Below are 25,183 nucleotides of genomic sequence, written 5' to 3'. Positions count from 1 at the left end.
TAAAATCAAGCACTTCAAAAGTGATGTAGACTAGAAATGTCCAATCCCATAATCTAATACAGTATACACACTTTGTGCACATGTGGTATACATACTTTGTACTAAGTGCTGATTTGAAATTCATGTTTGTTTATGATATCTCATCACAGCTGTTAAGGAATTAATTCTGTTCTCTTATTTTAATACTTGGCTTTGCACTTTGTAATTACATGATTTGCATTTATTTCACCCTTTATAAATAATCCATGCAATACACAGATTCACTGCCAAGTTGGCCTCGGCATTGCTTTTTAATCATGGGAAACAGTTGTTTTATCCTCTGGTTTAACCTGTGAGTTCTCAGTTCTGTCCTCTTGATGTGGAAACACTTGCTATGAAACACATTTTCAATTTTTCTGTGATTTCACACTTTTGTTTAAAAGCGAAACATAAAAAAGAGCAACATTTATCTTGTGCTTGTCAAGTACTACTTTCAATGGAGTACAATATGCTAGTGAAGGTTGTGGTCATGTCAATTTGAGGCTTTTGTCCTGTTTGATCACAATTATGTTTATCTAGACAGGCACATCCACTGTTGAATGTTCTTATTTCTTTGCTTTTTGTATCTTTTTTTTTTTATAAAGATAGAGCTCACAGTATTGTAAATGTAAAATATGCTTACATCTGACACATTATTGAAATATGAGACTGCATATAAAAAACTCACATATATTGGTTGCATACAGTATATGCATCATACTCAACAGAGTGCCATCTGTTGATAATGCAGGCTCACTCTTATCTACAAAAGTCTTTCTTGTGTCAAAGCACCTTCATCCCTTTTGTCAAAGATTTCATATCTAGTTGCACTAAAATCCTACACATGTCAGTGTTTCCAATGAAAGAGGGCCATTTAAAAGCACGAGTGCATTTAAATATATGTAAGTCAGAGTATGTCTAATGCCATGACTAGTCAATACAATAATGTAATGATAACTGTTGTTAGACAGTTGTTGACAATGACCAACAAATAATTCCTTTATATCAGTGTGACACATATATGACATGTTTTCTTATATTATGTGCACACACCCATTCATATTTAGTAAAGACGTGAAGATATTATAGTTACAGTTTCAGGGGCACTGGCCTGGAACAAGAATGACTAAACAGCTTTTTCATATTCAAATTAAATGCAATATTCTTTCAAGCAGGATACAATTTTAGGTTCAAGGCAAATTTACTGATTTTAATAGCTGGCTAAAAAATAGTAGAGTATGGTTCTCCTTAATTATTTTGGCATCATATGGATAAAACAGTGCAATGGTGTGTGTATGTGTGTGCACACATACATGTATGTGCTTGTGTGTGTGTGTGTGTGTGTGTGTGTTTGTGCAAGACAGAGGAAGAGAGAAAAAAATGCTCTTTTGTGTTTTTATGCAAAATTTATGAAATACATAATTAGTATCATATGTTAATTTCATTACATTGGCATAAAGCATGCAAGTGAGAAGACCAGCCAAAGAATACATGTTTACTAGATGTTTATGTTTAATACTGTATCTGACAGTCACATTATCCTCCGTGTCAAATTACAATACATTCAAGGGCCATAAGGAATTCAATATCTTGAGTTGAGGATTAAAAAAGAACCTATCAACTTTTTATACTGCCTGCATGAGAGACACTTCCATCTTTTAAATGGGCATGTGACCCAGCCAAGCAATGAGAATTCAGATACATATGGAGGGGTTGCTTGAAAAAGGAAGTAGAGAATATCTGCCCTAAAAAGCAACACATGGGAATTCATATCTAAATGTTAAGAAAACCCAACTGATGCTTACTGTTACAGTAACAATTCACAGTGTAAATATTACTGTCATTACTGCAGCATGAAATCAGCAACATTCCAACCAAATGAGCAACCAGTTTAAAAAGAAACAAAACCCCCAGCTTTTGCAAGTACATATCATTAACTCCCATTGCTGAGCAATTTATACCCTGTTTGGACAATCAAGGTCTTTCACAGGCCAATCTCAATTAGCTTTAATAAAAGGATGCCTGGCATCTACCAGCAAAGCAGCTCAATCCACTCTTTACAGAACAATCCCATTCTGAGATACAAACTCTGACTCTCTCAAACACACACACACACACACACACAGACACACACACACAGGCACCTTCAGACGCACATATTATTTCATACACACACACACGCACGTACACACACAAGCGCAAGCACAGGCATAGGCACACATGCGTACACATACACACGTGCATACACACATACAATCAGCGCACTGAGAAATTCCCTTTTTCTAACAGGCCACCAATAGTAGTGGTACAGTAACGACACAAATAGGTTTAGGCATAGTCTGACATAACATTTCATTACAGTGTCTTCCTTTTCTTTTTGACTTCGGGTCGCTTGGCAGAATTTTGATTTTAATACATACCAACTCACCCGGGTACGAAGCACGCTCTTGCGAGGACGAATACCCACCGAACGGTGTTAGCGGTGGCTAGGAAAGAGCTCCATGTAACTCACACTCTCAAACAGAGGGGAAAAAAAAGGAAAAAAAAACTCAAAAGCCTAGTATCAGGGGTACGCACACAGAAAGAGAGAGAGGAGAGAGGGAGAGTCTGAAAGAGGGATGGGAAATTAATAATCCAACAGGCAGGTCCCCTCAGTATTATTAATCATGCTGCTTTCTCACAAGCTACAGAGGAGCTGAGATTTGCACATGGGAGGGGCTCTCGGCACACTCCATTGGCCAGCTCGGCTCATTCCCATACATCGCAGCCAATCCTTTTTATTGCCTCCAGGTACAAATATAGCTGCTGAGCAGTTTGAGGATACAGTAAGGGAGTGAGAAAGAAGGGGAAAGAATACACAGGGAAAGAGAGAGAAAGAAAGAAAGAAAGGGAGCAGGGGGAAAAAGGAAAGAACCTTAGCACTGGATGGGGAAAAGTGCATCACGGTCCCGGCATTGCTGGGTCCAGTTAATGCACTATAAACTTTATTTGAGCTGACTTCTCATTTGATCCCCTCTCAATGGGGTCAGTGAACGGCGAGCAATTCCACCCCAAATCACACCATAATCGAATCGCTGCCTATTTCCCAAACCTATAATGAAAAAGGCAACTGAAATAATGCAGGTGATGTCGGCTCGCTCCCCTCGCTGTCGTACATTATTACTGGCAATTCCTCGCCTCCATTTCCCCTGTACTCTCACAATGAATATATTTCACAGCTCACTTGCTTTACTGTGTGGGTGGTATGGCATGGACACCTACATGGTATGAAAGAAAATCTAAAACAATAAGCCCCCCACCCCCCCATCCATTTTCTTCTTGTATCTTTTACAGGTGGGGGAGGCCCATCTCTGGAAGCAGCTTGAAAAGACAGCTTTGTCAAGCTTTCTGGCTCCTTTTCAAGGAAACCATCTTGAAACATCACACTTTATTCAGATCACCTAATGATGTTTAACCTCTCAAATAAAACAAATTTGGGGATGTATCGTTATGAATTCCAATTGAAAACAAGAAACCATATGCAATGTAATACCAGAGTACATGTAATCTTTTCTCACCTATGTGTGTCTTCATTATTCAGTGCAGCTATGCTTACATAAGTGTGTAGTCATCCCCACCCCCAATCCCCATTCTTAGATACAAGACTTTCCTTTCAACTGCACCATGGCTGAGGTAGCACTCTTATACAATATACTCTTGATGAACCCGTAATGATAATCTCTTACACATAATAATAATACACAGGTAATTGAAATGTTGCTGAAATAAGATGTATCTGTTGTTATGTGGTGAACATTTCATGTGTTCTTTTACAAAATGTGAGAAATAGTGTTGTGTAATTACATAAAATAACTGTACAACCACCACCAAGGGCTTCCCCTTGAGAAGTGTGGATTTATAAATACTGTAAAATGAATATGTCACACTCTTCCATATGTAGTACTCCATGAATGAAGACAACATCATTTTACAATATATCTATCATTTATAAAGAGTCTTTTCTTCATTTCTTCTATATGTGAAAATTCAAAAAATGTACTCACACAGAATATTAAAAAACAGCATCTGTTACCCAAAAAAACCTGGATGACATGATATCAGTAGTAGTATGGTAATATTTGTCTTAACACTGACGCTGAAATTAATTCTCTTTATATGAATGTTCACCAAAATAGAAAAAAGTAAGCACACTTCGTAAACTTTGATTTCTACACAGGTATTTGTATTTTCATTTCAGTGGAAATTGTACTATGCTGACAAAACAGAAATTATTTTTCCCCACAAAATATAGTGGAAGTGATTCCTTTGTGGTTGCAGCACTGGGGGTGTAGCTGAAGACACATTCCAAACACAACTTTAACTGAATGCCAATGGCCACTATTTATTAAAAAGAACACATGATTGCAAACCTTAGCTATGCAGCAAAAAGGTGACAAAGAAAACACACAAAAATGGTATACTATTAAATAAAAAAGACACCAACTACATACAGGATGGGAAAGATACAAATGATAAATAATTCAATATTCCTGGGGGGAAAGTTGTTGTGAAAATGGCCTTGGCTGATTCAAACATCAGATGTGGATCTGACAAGGGATATATTGACTCAGACAATTCTGCTGTTATTATTCTAACCAGAGCTTTCCGTAAAGGCTCGTGTCTTTTCTGTTTTCAGCAACATCACAAGAAGCCCCTATCTCCTCTTGTTTTATTAGCAAGATAATTTTCATCAAGTGCTGCATTTATCTTAGTAAATTATTGACTATTTTATCCATGAGCCAAAAAAGTCTCTCATTCTTGTTGTCGATGTCTCTACAAATGCAGTTCACTAAATTATTCTTCAATGTTTCTCTAAAAATAAAAAAAACTTCAAAATTAGAACAGTATTCATGTAATAATAATAATAATAATATATTTAAAATGCATACATGTGAAACTTCTCCCAGATCAAATTAGAAATCTATGCAATTTCATAGATTTTTTATGAATGGTACTTTAAAAGGAAATTCATCTATTGCTACTTTGAAATCTTGTGTAAGCAGGGAAGAGGAATCTGAAATAAAACAGCTACCAGAAGAAAGGAATACAGAAGAATATGTAAATACCAGCTGCAATGCAGAACCAAGATTACTGTAATATCTGATTAGATCAGAGTATTGTATGCAGATGTGCAACTTTTTCGACAATGGCAACTGATCCACCTCCCTTTCAAAGCTTTATGCAGGGCTTTCTTCAGATGACAATGAGTTAATTATATCTGCTTAGAACACGCTGGAAGAAATTAACATTCCTGCAAAGACATCAGAGGGAGACGCACAAAACAGGAGCCGCAGGAGGGTCAGAGCAGCAAGTCAATTTTGTGGTGCGATAAAAGAACTGCCATGTATATGATTGCATGTGAAAGGGAATAGGCCAATCCTAGCTTGTTATCATCAGTTAATTAGGCACTACAGTCAGGCCTGTACACACAACATTTGCCTTTGTAATCAAATGTATTATTCAAATGGGGGGGGGGGGGGGGGTTGTTGTGAAGAAAGACAAAAACAAGATCCTTTTATGAAGCAGGCTGGTAATTTCAGCATATGAAGGTGCTGGATTAAAGCATGGAAGGCAACAGAAAACTGAACCGGCAGAACAAGCAGCAACACTCGCCCTTCCCCTCTCCCTGGAATTGGCTACTTTACTAATGTAAACACGGACTGCTTCCCTGATCCCGTGGCTAATACGCAGATGCAGCCCTGACACGGCAGTGGCAGGGAAACATAAGGTAATTTTCCTTTGCTGTAACACTTACTCTGTGGATGTGCAGAGCATGCGCTTCTAGGGCAATCACAAGCTACCCCCATCTCCTCACCTTATTCCAAACCCATTCAGACAGGGCCTTGAGGGTCTGTTTTTTTCCCACTCAAAATAAACCACTTTAAGAATACACAAATGAAGCTCCCAAATTCACTCTGAATTTTACTGTTCCTAAATTATAAACAAACAAACAGGTAACATGCTAAAAAAGAATATTAGCTTTTCATGTTTTTCATTAACACTGTCAGATCAAATAGGCTGATATTAAAAAAATTATAAAACTGACATCTATGAAGTTAAATATCAATTTATAGTGTATTGATATATTTGACATCTGTTTTTTTTATTCAACATTGTTTATTGAGCATCTTTATTCTTATTGTTTATATTGGGATTTGAAAAAATAAAGTTACAAAAACAGAATGCAAGTGATAGATGTATTGCTATACTAATACCAATACCAATATTAATACTGTTTCTACTACTACTACTACTAATAATAATAATAATTCAGTTTTGAACTCAGTAGCAGTAAGAAACTGAGAGAAAGAAATAATGGAAAAAGGAGGAAGAGCAAGAAAAAAATACTGGCAATATCTGGCATTAAATTCAATAATAAAATTAGGATAACATCAGCTATGTGCTGCGTCAATAGAAAATCAATTATGTTGTCAGAAGTAAGATGTATTACTCACTATTTTCCATTTCGTGGTTGAAATGAAACTGATACAGCGTTTTGTGGTCAGACGGTTTACTTCACTTTATGATCAGATTCTGGAAAGCATTTTAGCCATTTCTGCTTTGAAGCATTAATATATGTGACAACAGTATTATACTGTAATAACAGCATACATTCTCTCTGGACAGAGCTCCATATGTTTCAACTAACTAAATGCCTTCTATTGTGTGTGTGTGTGTGTGTGTGTGTGTATGTGAGACAGAGAGACAGAGAGAGAGACAGACAGTGTGTGTATGTATATCAGGAGCCTTTCATTTGAGAAAACTAATGCGGATGCTTTTGTTATTTTCAAAATCAAGTGATTTTTAAAATCAAATAGTAAACCTCATCTGAAATCCTGATGTATTTTGTATAAACGATTCTGTCAATTTTGTATGTAAACCATGAATAATTGGAAAATGGACTTTTTTGATATTCTTTGGTGATGCATCACTTTGGAAACATAACAGAACATTGGCTCATTGCTTGATGTGATGTTTAGAATATTGAAAAGGCATGGTGCCAACAGCCAAGCCCCACGTAATTTATCCCGCAGGCAATATGATATTTGATCATTCACCAAAAATGAAAGGCATAATTCTGAGGAGCAATTAGAAGCAAATAAGATTTTTTTAAATTAAACTAGTAGTCAATTTAACTCCTCTTTATCACCAATAACTTGTTTCAGCTGAGACCTATCTCAATCACATCCTGTCATCTGCCCTGTCCAAGGCTGAGAAATGACCTCATGTGACCTTCTGACCTGCTGCTCTGAATGCACTGCTCTCTACATGACCATACATACTGCATGGACAACTATTTGGCTGATGTGTGCAACTCACAGTCCTGTATGAATGTATATTTTCAGTCCCATTGCACATAAGATGATTATTCTTACAGCTAACGGTGTAAACCAAGTGTCTATACTGTTTGTATAGTATGCATTACCAGTCATCTTTGAAACTCTCAGAATGACTGTATCCAAATTTCCCTCAGACATTTTCTTAATTTCATCTGGCCTGGCTGAAATGTAACACAGGTATTCAAGGCAATAAGATAAAACATTCATGGCTATTTTTTTAGCTCACTGTTGGAGTCGTAATTGGTTTTATGCTCCACTCCCTACATCTTCACCAATGCTGATGTGAGCTCTTTCTGTGGAGGATGGAGATATGTCATACAATGAGATCACCTATTCTGCTCAGATCTCATTGACAACATAATTGAGGCAACACTGAACACTCCATGATATTTAATGGAACCACTCTTCCCTTTCTCCATTACTCTGAGAAAAAAATTAATATGCCGTTAAATTCAGATTCCCAAACTGTACTTCTTTCTCCCTCCAGCTGCGGCCCCTTATACAACATAGGCATACTGACGGTACAGAATTTTCTTTTCTTTTCCCTTCCCATAATAATGCATCCCTGTGAGCCCCCAGATAAAGAAGACATTGTGATTTAAGCAAGCCAATGGCTTGTGAACACTAGAATAGCATCCCTTAAGAGCTGCTCTGTTTCTAGGGGTAGAGATTTTTATAAATGGTAACCTTCGATCTCAGAACAACCCTTGAGGCAAGTTATTTTCAAAAGGACACATGTCATGTAAATGGGGAAATACACAGAAACCTCCATAAGTGCAATGTGGGTTAAGATGCTGGCAATACCTAAATCTTGAGATGATCTTTCTTTAAAACACAACAAATTTTCCATTCATAAAGTGGAATCAAGGTACCAAAAAACAAACAACTGCCATCTAAGAAGATATGTAATGCCACACCCTCTATTATCAATTCCCTTGGCCCCTTGACTTCCACTTTGCGAAAGCAGAGGGCACTGGGAAAAAAAAGAGTCTCCATTCTGATCACATTAGTCTGACACTGATCAATAAAAGCTTTGACTTTGTTTGGGGGCTTGCAGAGAGCTCTGCTCGGGCATACAGTAATGTGTGAGCAAGAACTAATATCTGTTTCTTCGGCAGCGGGATTTTCCTTTAGTGAGTCTGTCACTTCCCATTTCGGTTAACACACTGTTGAGTGGGGCTCATCACTGGACAAATAATGCAGCTCCACTGAATACAAAGCAAATGGCGAGGTTAAAAGCGAGCCCTGCTCTAAAGGACGTGGAGAGCAGAATTAAGCGCAGTCCAGGGGAAACACTCCTCTGAATGGACATTAAGGATGCAATAAAGATGTTTGCGTTCTGCCCCAGGTCAAAATCTGAGAATGCAGGGTAATGTGATTTATAAACAAATAGCTTTCATATAAAAGACTGCCGGTAAAAGCGAGCAATAAAGCCCTCGTGTTTCTCTTTTTTTCTACAGGAGAGAAGTCTCTGTGTGGGGAGACTGTTACTATGAACAATGCAGCCATTAACAATTAGGTAATTTAAGCACTACAGTACCTGTCATTATGAAATGGTTGTGGTTCACTTGAGATTTATAAGAAAAAAGCAATTTAGTACTCAGTATGTTTTTGAGAACAAATTATATTAGGTACAACGCGATGAAACAGTGGTGCCTTAATGCATTATTAAGCCTTAAATATTCCTCAACCTTTTGTGCCATCAGCTTGATGATCAGAACACATCTAACCCCACAGACTTCCTCCACTTGTACATTGGGTTTCTGCTCCGAAAGCCTATCCAATTTCAAAATAGGTTATCCGCTTAACTATCACCATCTTATCAACTGGGTATGGGAAAGGAATGCAATCGGCTTCTGTATCAATTGAAAGTGTAATGCATCTTTTCTCTTCACAGTTTGGTGAGTTCAAAGGTAACCAAAAGTTATGAAAGAAACACTAGCACTTACTTGCAAGTTTATGATAAGAATTAAATGTGGACTGGACATAGGGGCCTGTATGTTTGCATTCATTTTCTGTGTCATAGAAGGTCAAAATCAGAGTGGCATTCAACCATCACTGTATTTTATAGGAGAACAAAAATCCAAATCTTCAGGCATCATCAGAAGTCTTCCCTTAGGAGACAAGGATATTTCTATTCACATTCCTTTTCTTTTTCTTCAATAAACTAGAGATGAAAATCATAATACTTGCCCAAAGCATTACAAATGGTGCAGTGATTTACACATGGCTGGCTCTTGGCCTCACTTGCACTTTGATTAAGAAAACCTAAGGCTATCAAAATCTAATGGAAGAAATTATTCACATACAGTAGGTGAATTTTATTCAAGAATAAAATAAAAAAATCAGGATAACCTGACTAAGCTTTGACATTGTCAAAGGCAGATAACCGTTAATATTACAGATAGTGGGCCTTCAATCTAACCACTACGACACTGGTCCCTCAATTTACAATTAAATTTAAGAAAATTAACTTTACAAGAATTTACACACACACACACACACACATACACACACACACATTTTTAGAAAGACCTGAACTGATATGCCCTGTGGTCTTTCCCTGGCTGTATGTATCTGCAAAGCAAGCCATAATGTATAGGAAACTACTGAAATATGCAATATTTTTGTGTGCTTGCTTGAGATATCTATCAATACAAAGCATAATAGAAATATACTGGATAATAAGAGATGATGTGAGAGGAACCAAAGCTCTTGCTAAGGTAAATCTGATATACCCTAGAGGTCTGCCCACTTTCCTGCTGCATTGGCAACAATGAAAATGTAGTTATATATTGTACTTACGCTTAATATACTTAAAGGTGTAGGCATTTAGAATAATTTGAACCCATATGCTTTAAAAGCCAACAAATGTATCCATTTCCCACCGAAAAATCTGCAGCATCTTTTATTGCAAAGTTGTACAGGCAATAAATTAACTCTCCTAAAACGAGAATTAAATTAGTAAAACTCCAGCTTTACAAACGTATCTCCCTATAAGGTAGAGAAGCCTATGGTTCTGTTATAATGACAACACCAGAAACACTTTCATAAAAAAAGCTGGCATAGAAGTCTTTTATAGATACAAAACCTATTTCAAATATTTCCTTAAGCCATGCAAAGGAAAAAAACAGAAAGCTGCAACACAAGGGCCATGCTTTACACCAGAATTCTTTATTATAATAAACTCAATTTAATTTTTCAGCCCCTTAATTTTAAGACATTGGATTTTATCAATCTTTTCCACACTTTTAATTTTCCTGATTGCCAGGCAAGTGCCATATCAAAGAGCTGGGACGAAAGAGAAATTTCACGCTCTTCAATTCCACTAAGACATGCCCACTGGCAATAAACTCAGCCCTCCATAATCTTCTGAACTCCTCTGCTCCAATCTTGCTCTTAACAATTTCTCTAAAGCCACTAACAGTGAAAAGCTAAAAAAAAAGATGCGTATTGCATGCATGCAATTATACACACACACACACACACACACACACACTCACACACACACACACACACAAGGATTCTTGGATGGAAGATGGGCAGGTGCTCCAGATCACCTGATCTGTCAGGCACAACGAAAAGAACAAAGCATTTCAGCTGTGTTCTGCATTTCCCCCCTTCTTCTTCCAAGCAAGTGCATTATAACCAAAGGGATATCTCTAACCCACTTTTGTGAACTGGCTGTACTGTTTTTGCTTTTTCTCAATGTAGCAAGATGCACTTTAAAGTGTTCTGAAGCTGTATGAAAAAATAGAAACATGTCAACACAAACCAATCTATCTTTGAAGAAGAGGCACATTGGTTGTGCATGGACCAGCCTATTTCACAAAATTAGGTTTTAACTGATAGAAGAAAAAAAAAATGACAAAAATCTCTATTTTTACGACACAAATGTTTGCAGTGATTATCTGCATAGTGTTTATTAACATCAAACCAGCAGAGATATAGAGGTACATACAAGATGCATTTGACTGAGAAAGAGGCATTTGGCAGAAGACAATGAGAATACTCATAGAGCACAGTTCTCCATCTTGAAACCGCAGGCGTAGACTAGCATGACTGCTGGGTAATCTTGTGCATTTATCTTTGCAGGAGTCATTTAACTTTTATTAGGTCTCAGATAAATAGAATACATTTCCACCATTGCTCTTTTTGTTGCAACTTAAAGGCACACTATACACTACAGTATATAAAAATGCTGAGGTAAACAAAAGCTTTTTTATGTAGCTAAGATACTAGAATATTATGGACTCATCACAGTGCCTCATTTCAGTACTGGAAAAAGCAGTATCTGTAAAGTATGATTTGTCCAGTTGTCCTTTAAAAACAACATGTTAAAAAGCACACAATGTATTAGTGCAAAACACATATAAGAATAAGTGGCGGTGTACATGTGTTCCAACTTGTACCTAAAAGGACATAAAAAAATTGTCACCTATGTTAGTGTGTTCTTGCAGTGGCATGATATTAATACTATGGATGACCCTGTCTTGATTAAGCATTTGTCCTCTGAAACTGAAGCACATATGAAGCTATGCAGATCAGCAAAAAAATCATGTGTCCTGTGTATCAATCAATTTCAATTCTAAATACTTGCCCTTTGACTCCTTCATTTTATGGGTCAAGTGATTTCAGAGAACTTCTGCTAAATAATTAGGGGTTAGTGAAAGGGGTATACCAGGGGTATTTCTTTGAGACAAACTACTCTGAGACATATTGCTACTCTAACTGATCCCTCATACAGACATGTGCATGCACTATATGTGTGAACCCATTCAAATTAGTTCAGTTTATTTTTCAAGTTACTAGGTCAAGGCTTCTATGAGAACACGATTCCATCAGAAGGTGTTTGCCTGGATGGAAGGGCTGACACAACTGTGTAAGACTAAATGATAACATTACTTACATGCATTTCATCACCTTTAAATTGGTTGTTAAAAAAGGTGCTACTCCACACTGACCATGCGTCCATGAGCTGAGCTAAGCCCACTGCCATTCAAAGAAGCAGATGCCTTACTGATGGAACACCATGTGGGTGGGTATATTCAACTCCAGTGGACCCTGTCAGGACATCTGGAACAACTTTACCTTTTCACTGCAGCCTTTACATTCACTCCAGATGCCAGGATGAAATACTGTTAACGGTGCTTTGCGGTGCTACTGTTTGTGGGTTTTTTTTTTTTGTTTTTTTTTTTACGACTGCAAACTGTAACAAAGAATTCAGCTCCGACAGCCATGCTTCATTGTCCCCAGCCATGACGGCCTGATGCTACTAGGTTTCCAAGTGTGTGATTTTATCATTGAAATCATTAAATCCCACGTAGCTTGGTTAGTAGAGCATCAGATTTTCGGAGAGAAAGTGAAGCACAGGAACTGGAACCGATCCCAGGTGGGATCCTGCTACTTGGGCATGGTGCTTAACCTGAATTCCTGGATTATGTCAGTAAATAACCAGCTATGTACATTGATAATATATAAAATTGTCACCTATATAAGTAGCCCTGAATAAATTAATTTTGTATAACTAATTTGCATTTTGGTAATTCAGCATTTAGGCCTCTAATGCTGTCACAAGCAACTTCTAGAGGCTGTTGTTGTAAAGTGTTTAGAGTTTAGATGATACCAGCAATTGTTAAATCACTGTGCTATACTGAAAAATCATCTTTGAGAAACTCTGAATTTGCAATATGAAATAACACCCTGTTTTGTGTTAAATATAAGTAGCTTCTACATGTTCCCAAGGGGGGAGAAGTGGGGAAAATGATGAAGAATTTACAAAAACTAGACCTGAAATTTTGTTGACCAATACAGTACATGTGCATACAGGGGTGTGTATGGTATCATGAAAGTTTTTGGTAATCTGAATCGCCAAGGAAGGTATATGCAATGCTAGCTTTTTGGTCTACTTTTTGTTAATGCTGGCCATTGCAGGGTTAACAGTAAAAAAAAGATAATGCTTGAATGCTGGGTAGTGCACTTTAATCACCTGAACCTTTTTTCTTCATTATTTAAAGTTCCATTGTTTAAAAGCCAGAGTCTTAATTGATCATATCACAATAACGTTGGCGTAATATCAACCTTTACTTGAAACCATACAAGCAAAACTGTGACATGATCTTAGTTCTAATTAAAACTGCAGTCTGTCAGGGGCAGGCTGAAAGGCTTGAAGATGTATTATTTAATTTGGATTTTCACAAAGTTCTAGTGGTTATTTGAGTGATTTTTACGATAAAGACAATTGGCTCTTTTTCATTTAAATTTTTAATTATTGCTGGGACCAATGTTTCGTAATAAATAGGGCGAGCGGTAATTAAAATAGTATCTGGTGTTGGTGCTGAGCTTTGAAATTGCTTGGTCCTATCAGGAGCAATCCACATGGGAAACATTCCATTCTCTAATGTCACCAGCATTTAGCATATTGTATGCCCATGGCTGGCAAATTAGTCACATTTGAAATACCATAATTAACAGACAGGAGCCTAACCTACTTATCAGAGCAAGCCACTTGTATTCAAATAAGGCAGAGGCTTTTTTAAGGGATTGGGTCCAGTCTTTAGTCTTCAGAGACTCAGCAAGCTTGAGGCATGGTATTTTCCCCCAACAGTGATAATGTTCCAAATGTGTTCTCAGTAAGCTTTGCTGTTTCACACTGACTCACTTCCAGGACTCTAAGCACATGGGCGCCGTCAAGGTGTCAAAAAGCATGGCAGACAGCCCAGCATTACTAAACAATCACCAAAGGTCGAAAGAATAATAACACAGAGCTCTCGTACATCCATTAGAGAAATGGAAAAATACAGAGAGAGACCTAGACTGATTGTTATTTGCAAATGATATAGTGCTCTCAGCCTCTCTCTTCCACCCTCTCTCAAGTGCAGTGACACTCATCAAAAGCAAGGGGTGTGCAGACTTAGGGCAAAGCACAAGAAGAGTGTTATTTCTATTATTATACAGTAGACATCATTTTTCTATGTGCTTAATATACACTTATGTCGTTCTCATACCTAATGTATCAGAATGAGTATTGTGAAAGAAAAGTGAGATGCTAACATGTCAATCATGTGATGCTTGACAATATTAACATTGGTTTTACTTCTAAAAAACAGAAATTAGTAATGTCTCAACCCAGGCTATTGCATTCTTAGTCTACAGTGTAATGTGCTCCTGTGAAAATGATAACCAGAATAAAGCAGCAGGGAATCCAATGATAAGTCATCCTGCTGTAAAGTAGCTCTGGGCTAATTCTGTTAATGACAGCCCAGAATCGCTGTCACATCAGTGAAGATGGAATAGTCTGGTAAGAAGTAAGTGATTTGGTCATGGGTCACCGTGCCACAGAGCCACAGATTCCAGTGCAGAATCAGACAGAATGTACACTTGTTCTCTTGGCTGTGTACCCTTGGATATGTACCCAGGCTCAAACAGAGGCACTTAAAACAAGGCAGTCAGTCACACCCACCTGGCAGGGAACGCACTAATACTCATGACTGAATTCAGAGAGATCTCTGGAGATGACTCCTGTATTTGAACACATGCAAAATGACCTAAAAATGAAATTCAGGAGACTGATAATATTAAGAGCCCTCCTTCCTTTCTGCTTCCCTATAGTGTTATCTGTTGCCATATTAATACCAAAAAGCTTTTGAGGGAACGACCTTGAATAAGGGCCTCCATGTTATGATAACTACTACAGATACAATACACTGTGCAATACACTGTGTAATGTTAAGGGTGCTTCACTTCTTATGCAAGAACCCAATTTTTCTTCTTAACATAAAACAATGACACGGTATTGATTATGGTAACCACTGGAGCAATTTACTTATGTCGTTTGTGTCAATAACCTAAAAATTCAGTACCAGTGCATAATATGACAAGTCCATGAGAGTGAAACATAAATGCATATGATATCACCCTCACCATTTCTACCAAAACATTAAGCTGCAAATAAGATCACAAAAAAATTCATTCCTCTTTCACATAACGGCCCCAAACAATACTGGCACGCATACCTTCAGAAATCTAAACCTTCCCATTAATTAGGTTTAAACCTCTGTCAACAGCTCCATGCATTAATTTAATTATTGTGCTGTAGCACTGTCTACACTCTTCAGCAGATATGTTGAAGGCTTTGCTTTCTATTCCGTTTGTATTCACTTTCTTTAAACACATTTCCACAAGCTGGCAGCCCAGCATATTAGAAATAAAATGCAATTCTGGTATCTGACACTTCAATTTAGCTTCTTCAGCAGCAAAGATCATCAACTGCACTGCTTCCCTGCCATGATGGAGAATCACCTAAATATCACTTAACTGATCTGAGCTTTGTTGGTAATGCATACACTGTCTCCCCACTACATTACCGCCACTGTGCCTAGCACAAAAATCAATTTTTAATTGACTAGATTGTTTCAGGAATGTAACTGCTTGGCTGCAGGAGGCTTGTGATGGATTTTTCCTTATTTCCCCATTTTTTGTCCTGCCTTAAAGTATTTACAATATGATATTCGCAATGCTCAATCATTAGAATTTGAAGTTCAAAAATAAATAATCAAACAAAGCTGAGAATGAACAAGTGACAGAGAGAAATCAAATATTTTCCTTCCGTTTGAAAAGACAGAGCAAGGGTCAGGGAATTTACAACAGTTTGGTTACAGGAAGCGTTTTAGAGCACGTTTAAAGCTATTTATGAAGTAATCTGTTACTTTCTTAGCTTTAGTTACTTTCTTTCATAGCTTTTTTCTTCTGATATATCCACATTTAACTGCTGATACTTCTTTCTGTTAAATTACACAGTATCTTCTGTAGACCGCTTCTTTTAACAACATACATACTGATATTCTTTTCAACATGGCTATTGATAGGTTAAAAAGGATATACAACAACAGAACAACTAAACTGTAATCCCATACAATCTCTCATTGGTGTTTTTGATGACTTGATTTTGTGATATTACAAATTTATCATGGCAGAATCCCTTTCCAGTGCTTGCATTGCACTAAATGGCTGATTTCTGGAAACATTTTTAATTTGGTAATTCTCATGATCTTTCATCTTAGTCTTTCAAAATTTGCAAAGAGCAAAAGCATGGCAGAGCTGTTAGTTACAGAGCCCCTGAACTGCAATTTGAAAGGACATTGATCACTGTCCAAAAACATTTACCTTTTTGCCTCTCACAAGTTACAATAAGAGTTGTGTGAGCCAGGAAGATCTTTTAATCGATTCCTGGTGGGGCCTGTCGCTCTTTTAAAAATGGCAAAGAGAACAAGCGAGTTCCCATGACGAATCCCTTGCATGACCTGTCAGTCTGAAAATGGCTTAGAAAGCTGGGGAGCTCCTGTGGCCAATCCTGTTTCCCAACAGATCAGCATCATGCTAAGCATACAAAAGATGTTGTATGTCACCTTATTAAAATGCACAGTGAACACCCTTCCCTAATTTTTTTTAAAATTTCACTATCTTGTGTTCTACTGAGAACACAAGACAGTGAACAATAAAGACCAGTCCTATGGTAGACATCATATTGCCACAGAAATGCCAATTTAGGATTTCATATCTACAGTCAGTGTTGACTGCTTTAATGTGGGCCTTAATTATCTACAATATTATGTTAGAAATGCTTCTTGATAAACTGATTTTATAAATGAAAAAGAAAAATAAAATAAAACCAATGTAAACGTTTTTTTTTTTCTTCCATTATCTTTGAAACATTTTTTCTTTTTTTTTGTCTGTCTCAGCATTCAATAGGCTGACCTGGAACTGTCTGTGTATTAGTGTTTCCATACATGGGATCATAGGCTAGAATACTACGTCAACCTGCGTTTTGCTCTGAGACTCCACAATATGTGGAGCTATTATTCAAACTGATTTGAGATAGTAATGAAGTAGTATAACAAGCACTAAATATAATGATGACATACCAAACTTATATTTTTCATGACATTTTCATGTTTCTGACACTATCTACTTCCATTCACTTCACACATTATGCAGGGCAATTAATTAAACACTGGGACATTTTGAATGCACAATAAAGTCGCTGTCACAGTAACTTTTTTAAATTGATAACAACCCCTGAGCGTTTACTACAATCAGCATGAGCCTTAATGAAACCAATTTATTGTGGCTTGGAGACAGTTTGGGTGTTTTACTTCAACCAACAGCACCATAACATAGCATAAACATTGCCTTCTTCAGATTCTCAGACACCACACTGCCCCAGACCCCATTTTCCTGAAGCTTGCTCCCATTGAATTTCACTTAGTTTAATGAAGCATATTATTAGACGCTGAAAGGGTACTCATTAGCAGAAAATACTGCTTGTTGTTGTTGTTTGTGAAAATGATAAACAGAAATGCGCTTAAAATACTTTCAGTCTGAGCACTGATCTTTTCTAAAATCGTTTATTTATGTTTCTTGAGAATAATGAAACAATGGAGAAACAAGCACCTCAAGCACCCTGTGTCCCGCACAAAACATAGATGGGTTCCAGGTGTGCAAATGATTTCATTATCACGCTGTTTGAAACCTTTACGAAAATGGTGTGCTTGATTTCAAGCTGCGGGAAAACCATTTTTACTGCTTAACTCGTGGACTGCCAACCTTACGATTATACCTTAATCTGCACAGGAAACACGGCAAGACTATTTCACGTGATTATGGATATTTCAGAGCTGAAATAAATAAATAAATAAATAAACACTGACTCCTCCTACACCTACACAATTGCTGTACCTTTTTTTGACTGGTGGCATTTAACATTTAACATTCAACTTTTAAGTTTAATGTTTTCATCATTTGCAGAATCTACCCCATAGTTACTTGGAGGAGAGGTATGGAAACATGTCAGATGTCTACCTCTTATCCTCTCACTTCTCTGCTAAACAACTAACAAGTGGAGCTTCCCCTAAAAAACTACCTAAAAAACCTGTTCACTTACTAGCACCTAGCTTGCTAGACAGATTTAACAGATAGGAATATCCTCCAGTATCAGTAATTCTCGGTAGTCACCTATACCTGGAATGACCTGTTTTCAACCACACCTCATGTACAACTGGTTGTAAACTGATTTTTTATTTTTGCATGGCTATCTTTAAGTGCATCTGGATGCATGTAAGTGTAAATGAGCTGTAAGTCAGCAGCATGTTTACCTACAGTATGTGATGTTGATAGCTCATTATGAATCCTTTCATTCCATAATAAATAAGTTCTCAATTACAGTGACTAACACTTCTGACACACATATAGTGTAGTACTGCATAGTAATCTTTTTACATTAATCAGATACTGAATGCAACATAACATAACCTCTTTTTCTGTTTGTTATATTTTGTGCTACATGAAGTGTTCTCAGAGGTAGTCTACAATTTTCTGACATTTAACTTTGACTTAAGGTGAGATTTCTGAATTTAAGACTAAAATTAAGGTTATGCAAAAATCAAATCTTATATCACCATTGCCATCATATTTTGATTAAAGATGTGAATGTAGGCAAACACAAGTGCAGTGGTGGCAATACTTTAAAATGACCAATGGTGTAATAACACTTATTAAACTGAGTGCAGTTAAATCCTAAGTGCTTTGATTGCAAATTTTTACCTTACAAATGATTATGCAGAAATGCCTCTCACTTTGCAGCAATCCTGAGTTATTTTGGTCTTCCATTCAGTAATATATTAGTGTGTCCAATTTCAGTCCATTTCTTAGTTTGGGTATGTATGTTACAAAGCATTCAAGCTTTTAAAATATTATTGTCATATTTCTTGTCTTGTTTGTCTTGGTCCAGTATTTAGGTGAGATGTGTGTGTCAGTCTGCTCAGCACTCTTTTCCCCATTCTGTATAGACATTCAGCATTAGCTTGGTTTGGCACTGCAATATATGAGGCTTCGGTGCTCGTCTGTAGCAAAATGCTGAAATCAGCAAGTATAAAGGGTCAGACCTTTTTTATGTCACAGCCTAGATGCCTAGGTAGTGATCAATCTTCAGTAAAGCCATTCTTCTTCTGGAGTTAACAGTGCTATTTGTTTTCTTCTTTGTGATGCTGGTTTTCTAGGGTATGAGAAAACAGCCTGTTGTGCTTTTGCAAATTCGCTGCACAAGTTCAATGTCCTATCAAAAATCAATAAAATGCTAAATCAATGTTCCATACATCATTTCTGTACAGTTCAGTTACAGTCCATCTGAATACATATTTCTTGTGGAGTAATGCATTTATTAAAACTGAAAGATTCAATATCAAAATGTTACTGATACAACATCAAAAATTATTTTATTATTTTAATATTTTATTAATCACTACTTCATCATAGTGGTTACCTTATGTCCTTCAAACCATGTTTACCAGAACCCTCTTATCACGGATATTAATCATGTACCACAACTACATTAATTTAATTTCCTGCATGCATATACTACTTTTATATTAAGGTGTTTAAAAGACCATAGGACTGGTTGTATCATTTACCATAGAGATTCAATATAAATTATGATTGCTGAGAGGAAACACTTAAATATACCCCTATAGCTGTTACGTAAAATGTCAAATGATAAATCGTACAAACATAACACTGTTTTCATTAAAATGAATGGATAATATGCAAAGGAAGTTTTCAAAATGCAAATCACTCACTTCCAAACAATAACCTCACATCACCTCATAATACATGAAAGTATTAAAAAAATATATTAAATCTAACTCAGTTTTTAAAGTATGATTTTGCAAGGCCTTAGGACAATGATGGTGTGCAACATAAATTGAGATAAGACAGCACGCTCTGATTTACACAGTTGTTAATGTTCTTTGACATGTAGCATGTATATAAAAGCATACAATAACATAGCATTTCCCAAACCTCATTTTAGATCTCTCCCTGCTCTAACACAGCTGATTCAAATGATCAACTGGTTATGAACTCATGAAGCTGCTTAATATCAAACTGATCACTTAAATCAGCTGTGCTGGAGCAGGGAGAGATCTAAAACATGCAGGACAAGCGGTCCTCCAGGAGAGGTTTGGGAAACACTGCAATAACAGGCATATGGTCAGGAGGAAGTGTTCATGACTCAAGGGATAGTGTTGCTTTAAAGACACTGACCTTTACCTTCTACTAGATCCTTGCCTGTTTATTTAGGATGGAAAAATTTCAGTTTTTTTCAAGCACAGTCTAATTTAGTGTACAACCACTGGAAAAAAATATTATGGATTTAAGTACAGTGGAATTTGCAAAAACAATTTGAGGGGACAATACGTTTAAAGTCTACTTAAATAAGAGTGGAAATCATACTGTAAATCCCTAAATCAATTCACATTCTACATGCCAAATGTAGTCTGTGTCAGGTTTGTAGAACACTGAATTTCATTCAGCACAATGAACTGTTCCACACATCAAGAAATACAGTTTTCTGTTCTCCTCAAGGACACTGAAGGATCTTGCAGTTTATCTGGGACATAAAAGCCTATTTTCAAACATACACATAAAAAACCCAACATGTGCACTTATTTTGTCATAACATTTCGCATGTGTTTCTGCAGTTTGTTTAGCTTGACACCTCGATTAATTTAATTTGTAGTGCAAATTTCCTACATCCATGCTCCTCTCACACACATGATTGAGCAAAGACATCACAGAATATGTTTCCTGACTGAGGTTAATCTGTGTAGTTGCTATTATCTCTACCAAGTTTTGCTCTCCATCAGTGCTCCAATTCAAATCACTCTAAATAAATAAAACTATGCCATTACTTGCAGTAATCAGTAATAATAAAGACATGTTTCTTGTTAAAATAACCTGCACAATATAAACAGTATTAGTTCATAATGACTTGTAAGTGATTACAGGATTACCATAATTTTCTAATTGAAAATACTTCAGTGAAACTTTATTTGCACATTAATATTTTGATGTTAACACGGATGTATGCCAATTTTGACATGAGTCTGATAATCTCTGTCTCTGAAACATCTGATTCTGACAATAGTATCTCAAATATAACAATAACCATAAGTTGTATGGAGCCTAAATACAACAATTGAATCAGGTAAACACCTTATTCAAAATATTCCTTGCATATGCCTAGTTTTGCATATGTTAATTTTCTTTGCAACATTCTTGGGTCGTAATTCACTTTCTAGCATGCCTTGAGGTATACCAAAATGCTTTTTGGAGCATTTCTGGAGCAACAAGAAGACAATAAGCTTTTTGCAAATGTGCTAAAGAAACAACACAAGACAATACAAAAGCCAGTATCTACTGAGCTGTCCTTACAAATGACCTACAGTGTTCCCTACAGAGCTTCTTCGGGAACACTCTGATCAAACTGTGTGTAGGAATATGTATAGTGGTCATAATACAAGTAAACAGTTTTTTTGGAATATCACCAGGGTAAGGTCCATTATCCAGAACACTATGTGCACCTGTAAACATAGTCAATGATTACAATGGGATGCTTCAGCCTCAGTCCTTCCCCTCTTTTGATATTATTATTCCAAACAGATTTTATTACCAGAGATGAGCAGAGATGCTCATAGGGCTCATAGGGCACAATCATCTATTAGACTGAGGTAAACTAAAGCAAATGAGCCAAGCTGCCATGCCAGGGAGTGGACTTTGGCATATGGTGATTACATCGGGATGTCTAGGACAATAACTGGCCATAAATATTAGGGAGATATTTGTCAGGTTATCTGTGTTGTTATTTCCGTTGCCGGTGGCACACATTGAGAGCAGGCCACATTGCTTTATTCGCCTTTTTTATTATTGTTTTTGGTAATGCTTCCTGACACATGACGCCTGTATGCATCTTATTTGTACCGAAAAGGAATCCCTTCTCATCAGCATGGGCTTGGTCAGCATGTGGGCACACTTGAGTACTCCACTGGAAAAGGCCTATCAGAGGCCAGGGTGACAGGGCCCCATACAGAGGTGTGTGTATTTCCTGAGGGTGCTCTGCTGGCCTGTAACAAAGTCAGGGCTCGCAGGGTCTCTTGAAGACAATGAAGCATTAAGGTCGATAACAAAAGCACATGTTTGATCCTGCTAACCTCAGCGTTTTTCCCTTCCATTATTCTGGGCAGTTAAAGTAGCAGAGCATTTTACACAGGCTGCCAAGGTTAGCACTTCTGACTGCATTGGTTCCCTTTCTGGGACTAAAAAAGCAATTCTGTAGCCAGCAAATGAATTTCCCACTGCCACTACTTATCAAGGAAATATCTGAACTAAATACTGTATCAAGGGGAAAGTCTTTTTCTCAGTTTAGTTTCATTTTACACTCACTGCGTGTATTTGTAAAGTTTCTTCACTCAGCTTTATGTCAACACCCTTTCCTTTTCCATGGGTTTAACTGACAGGGCATTGCTTCTTCATGCTCTATACTCCCTGTCTGCAGGCTGCCAGGGTGAGTTAACAAAAATATTCTTTTTTCTTTTTTACCTTGTCTTGGACGTGGGGTGATGACATCAGAGGGGAGTTTAATTTGAAATTTCTCAAAAAGAACAGGAGGGAAATTCATTTTCTATATAACTTTAAGCCAAGAAACAATACGTATACATTCTGCAAGAACAAAATCTTCATTTCCATTTTTTTTTCTCTAAAAATAAGCCTTTATTATAATGTACAGAACAGGCAGCAAAGACAGACATAATAATGATACCTGAACTATAAGGCCATGAGCAAGAGAATAGGAGGGTTAAATGTACATCCCTCACACAGCCTGACAACAGATTTTTGAAATGAAATAGTTACCTAACTTTACAATATAATACTTCATTGAAAGTCAACTGTTCCTTTCAACAAGACATGTTTGATCACATAAGTATTTATCCATTATTTAAGAAGTGTAAGTGCTGAAAATCACTGCAATACAAAACAAATAAGTGGCATTAAGAGGGGTCTGTGGTTCCAATATTTTGCAATGGTATCACCACAGTAGAGAACAAAGAATAATATGTTATCTATGGTAATTCATTCATTTTTCAGTTAAATACCTTACAAACATATTACATTATTACTTTTTATTGTCTTATTATCATACAATACCAGTATTACCATCATTCAGTATTAATATACATGTTAATATACAATGTATGTTAGTGGTTGTACTGGAAGTTTTCATCTGATTGTATTTAAGATGTTTTGAAAAACATAAAAAAAAAACATAAATAAATAAATAAACAATTGCTGGAGCTTGACCTTATTCTAAAAATGGATGTATTTTTGACTGCTTTGAGTTGAATGGGCAATGAGAAATTTTTGGCACAATTATGACAAGCATGCTAACCAACTGTTAGCTTAGGTGATGATATCCATTCTTCCAACAAAGACTGGCTGTTCACACGATTTCTAGAGCTGAGTATGTTGTGTCATCAATTCACGTATTTACAAATATACACCTAAAGGGCAAACAAAGTTATCACTAACTACTCTCAAAATGACAACCAGGTATCCTTGTGGTATTAAAAGAGTTAGCATGCAAAACAATGAAGTTGTTCAGAAAAAAAAAAAAAACATTAAAAGGGCACAACACCTTTTAAACTAAATATGTTACACTGTTTTGGTGCACTTATTTTTATTATTATTAAAGTCATTCTGTCAGTTCTGAATTCCTGGAGTGCATGATCTTCCAAGCCATCATAATTACCCTCAGGTTCTTCAAATGGCCCTGATTTCAGTGTTCGCCTGATTGCGTTGCACAGTTTTACAGACACTGCTTTAAACTTCTTAATTCATTGCCCTGTAACATTATACACTCTGCCGTAAATTAGTCTTCAAACAGGAGACACATCTGCCTTCGCTTGTCAACACTTTCAATTTATGGCACTGCACAGGAAGACTTAAAACTGCTGCCGTGTGTTTTACATTCTGCAACACATAAAAGAGCACAAATGCATTCTGTCTTTCCCATTGAGAAAGAATCTTCCCTATGGGCTCACAAGTAAGTCTATAACCGTGGTTGTAAGGTCTCTAGCTTCCTCTATAACACTTTATTGTCACTCTTGGCATGAAACCAGTGAAAGGGGCTTAACAATTTTTTGAGGTCATATCCATAAATAGAATTACTCGGGGCAAAGTTTTAGGATTATTGTGAATCGTGTAAATGTATTTCTCTTCAACAAATATACAAAGGCAAACAAATAATGCATGCGACTTGCATGCTAACAGTAAAGCTACAAGATACATATGACAACATACATAGCTTTAGATGAAAAGTTTGTGGCTTACCCACTCTATTTGAACAGGTGGGGTCACCTGTGACCCCAAGCAGAAAACCTGCTTTTTTCCTTTATAAATGGTAATACATGTACCAAACATTTAACCTGGCTATTTTTGGCAAGGCTTTTATTGCCTAGAAAATATTTTTATCTCTAAATTATACCATTTTGTCACATTTGAAGACTTTGTAACAAATAAATCACAATGCCCTATCAGAAAAATTTCTCCATTAATTGTTAAATGACTCCATTCCACAACATTGTAAGCATATCTTCACTGACCTGAATCATTTTGGGAACATTATGTTTTTTAATAAAAGTTTGTATAACTTTTTATTTAAAAAAATGATGCATGCCGTACTCGTCATACAAATTTATGCAGGAGGAATTATCTGTGACCCAAAACAGAAAACCTGCCTTTGTATAACCCAATAATTATTGCCATGAATTTGACTATCTAGAATAGATACTAGAAAGATCTATTTTTGCCACATATGACACTATATAACAAAAACAGTGAAACATCATATCAGGGAAACATCACAAATTTTATTTGTATAAAAGCTGCATTATTAT

At 36.6% G+C, this 25,183-nt stretch overlaps 1 protein-coding gene across 14 annotated transcripts in view; it reads right to left on the bottom strand.

Annotated features, from left to right (window-relative positions):
• Positions 1-25,183, bottom strand: part of LOC118775956 (RNA binding protein fox-1 homolog 1) — a 206,753-nt gene that overhangs the window by 94,670 nt on the left and 86,900 nt on the right. The window contains exon 1 of one of the 14 annotated variants that reach the window (XM_036526056.1): positions 2,439-2,597. The exons of 12 other annotated variants lie outside the window; for them this stretch is intronic. The gene's annotated coding sequence lies outside the window, so the exon portion shown is untranslated. Of the gene's footprint in view, positions 1-2,438; positions 2,598-25,183 lie in introns of those variants that run through there. One more of the 14 variants, XM_036526046.1, reaches the window with a different exon arrangement.

This window comes from Megalops cyprinoides, chromosome 1 (assembly GCF_013368585.1).
Source record: "Megalops cyprinoides isolate fMegCyp1 chromosome 1, fMegCyp1.pri, whole genome shotgun sequence".
Classification (NCBI taxonomy): Eukaryota; Metazoa; Chordata; class Actinopteri; order Elopiformes; family Megalopidae; genus Megalops; species Megalops cyprinoides.
Note: the sequence above shows the minus strand (reverse complement) of the source record. Positions and strands in the feature narration are given on the sequence as shown.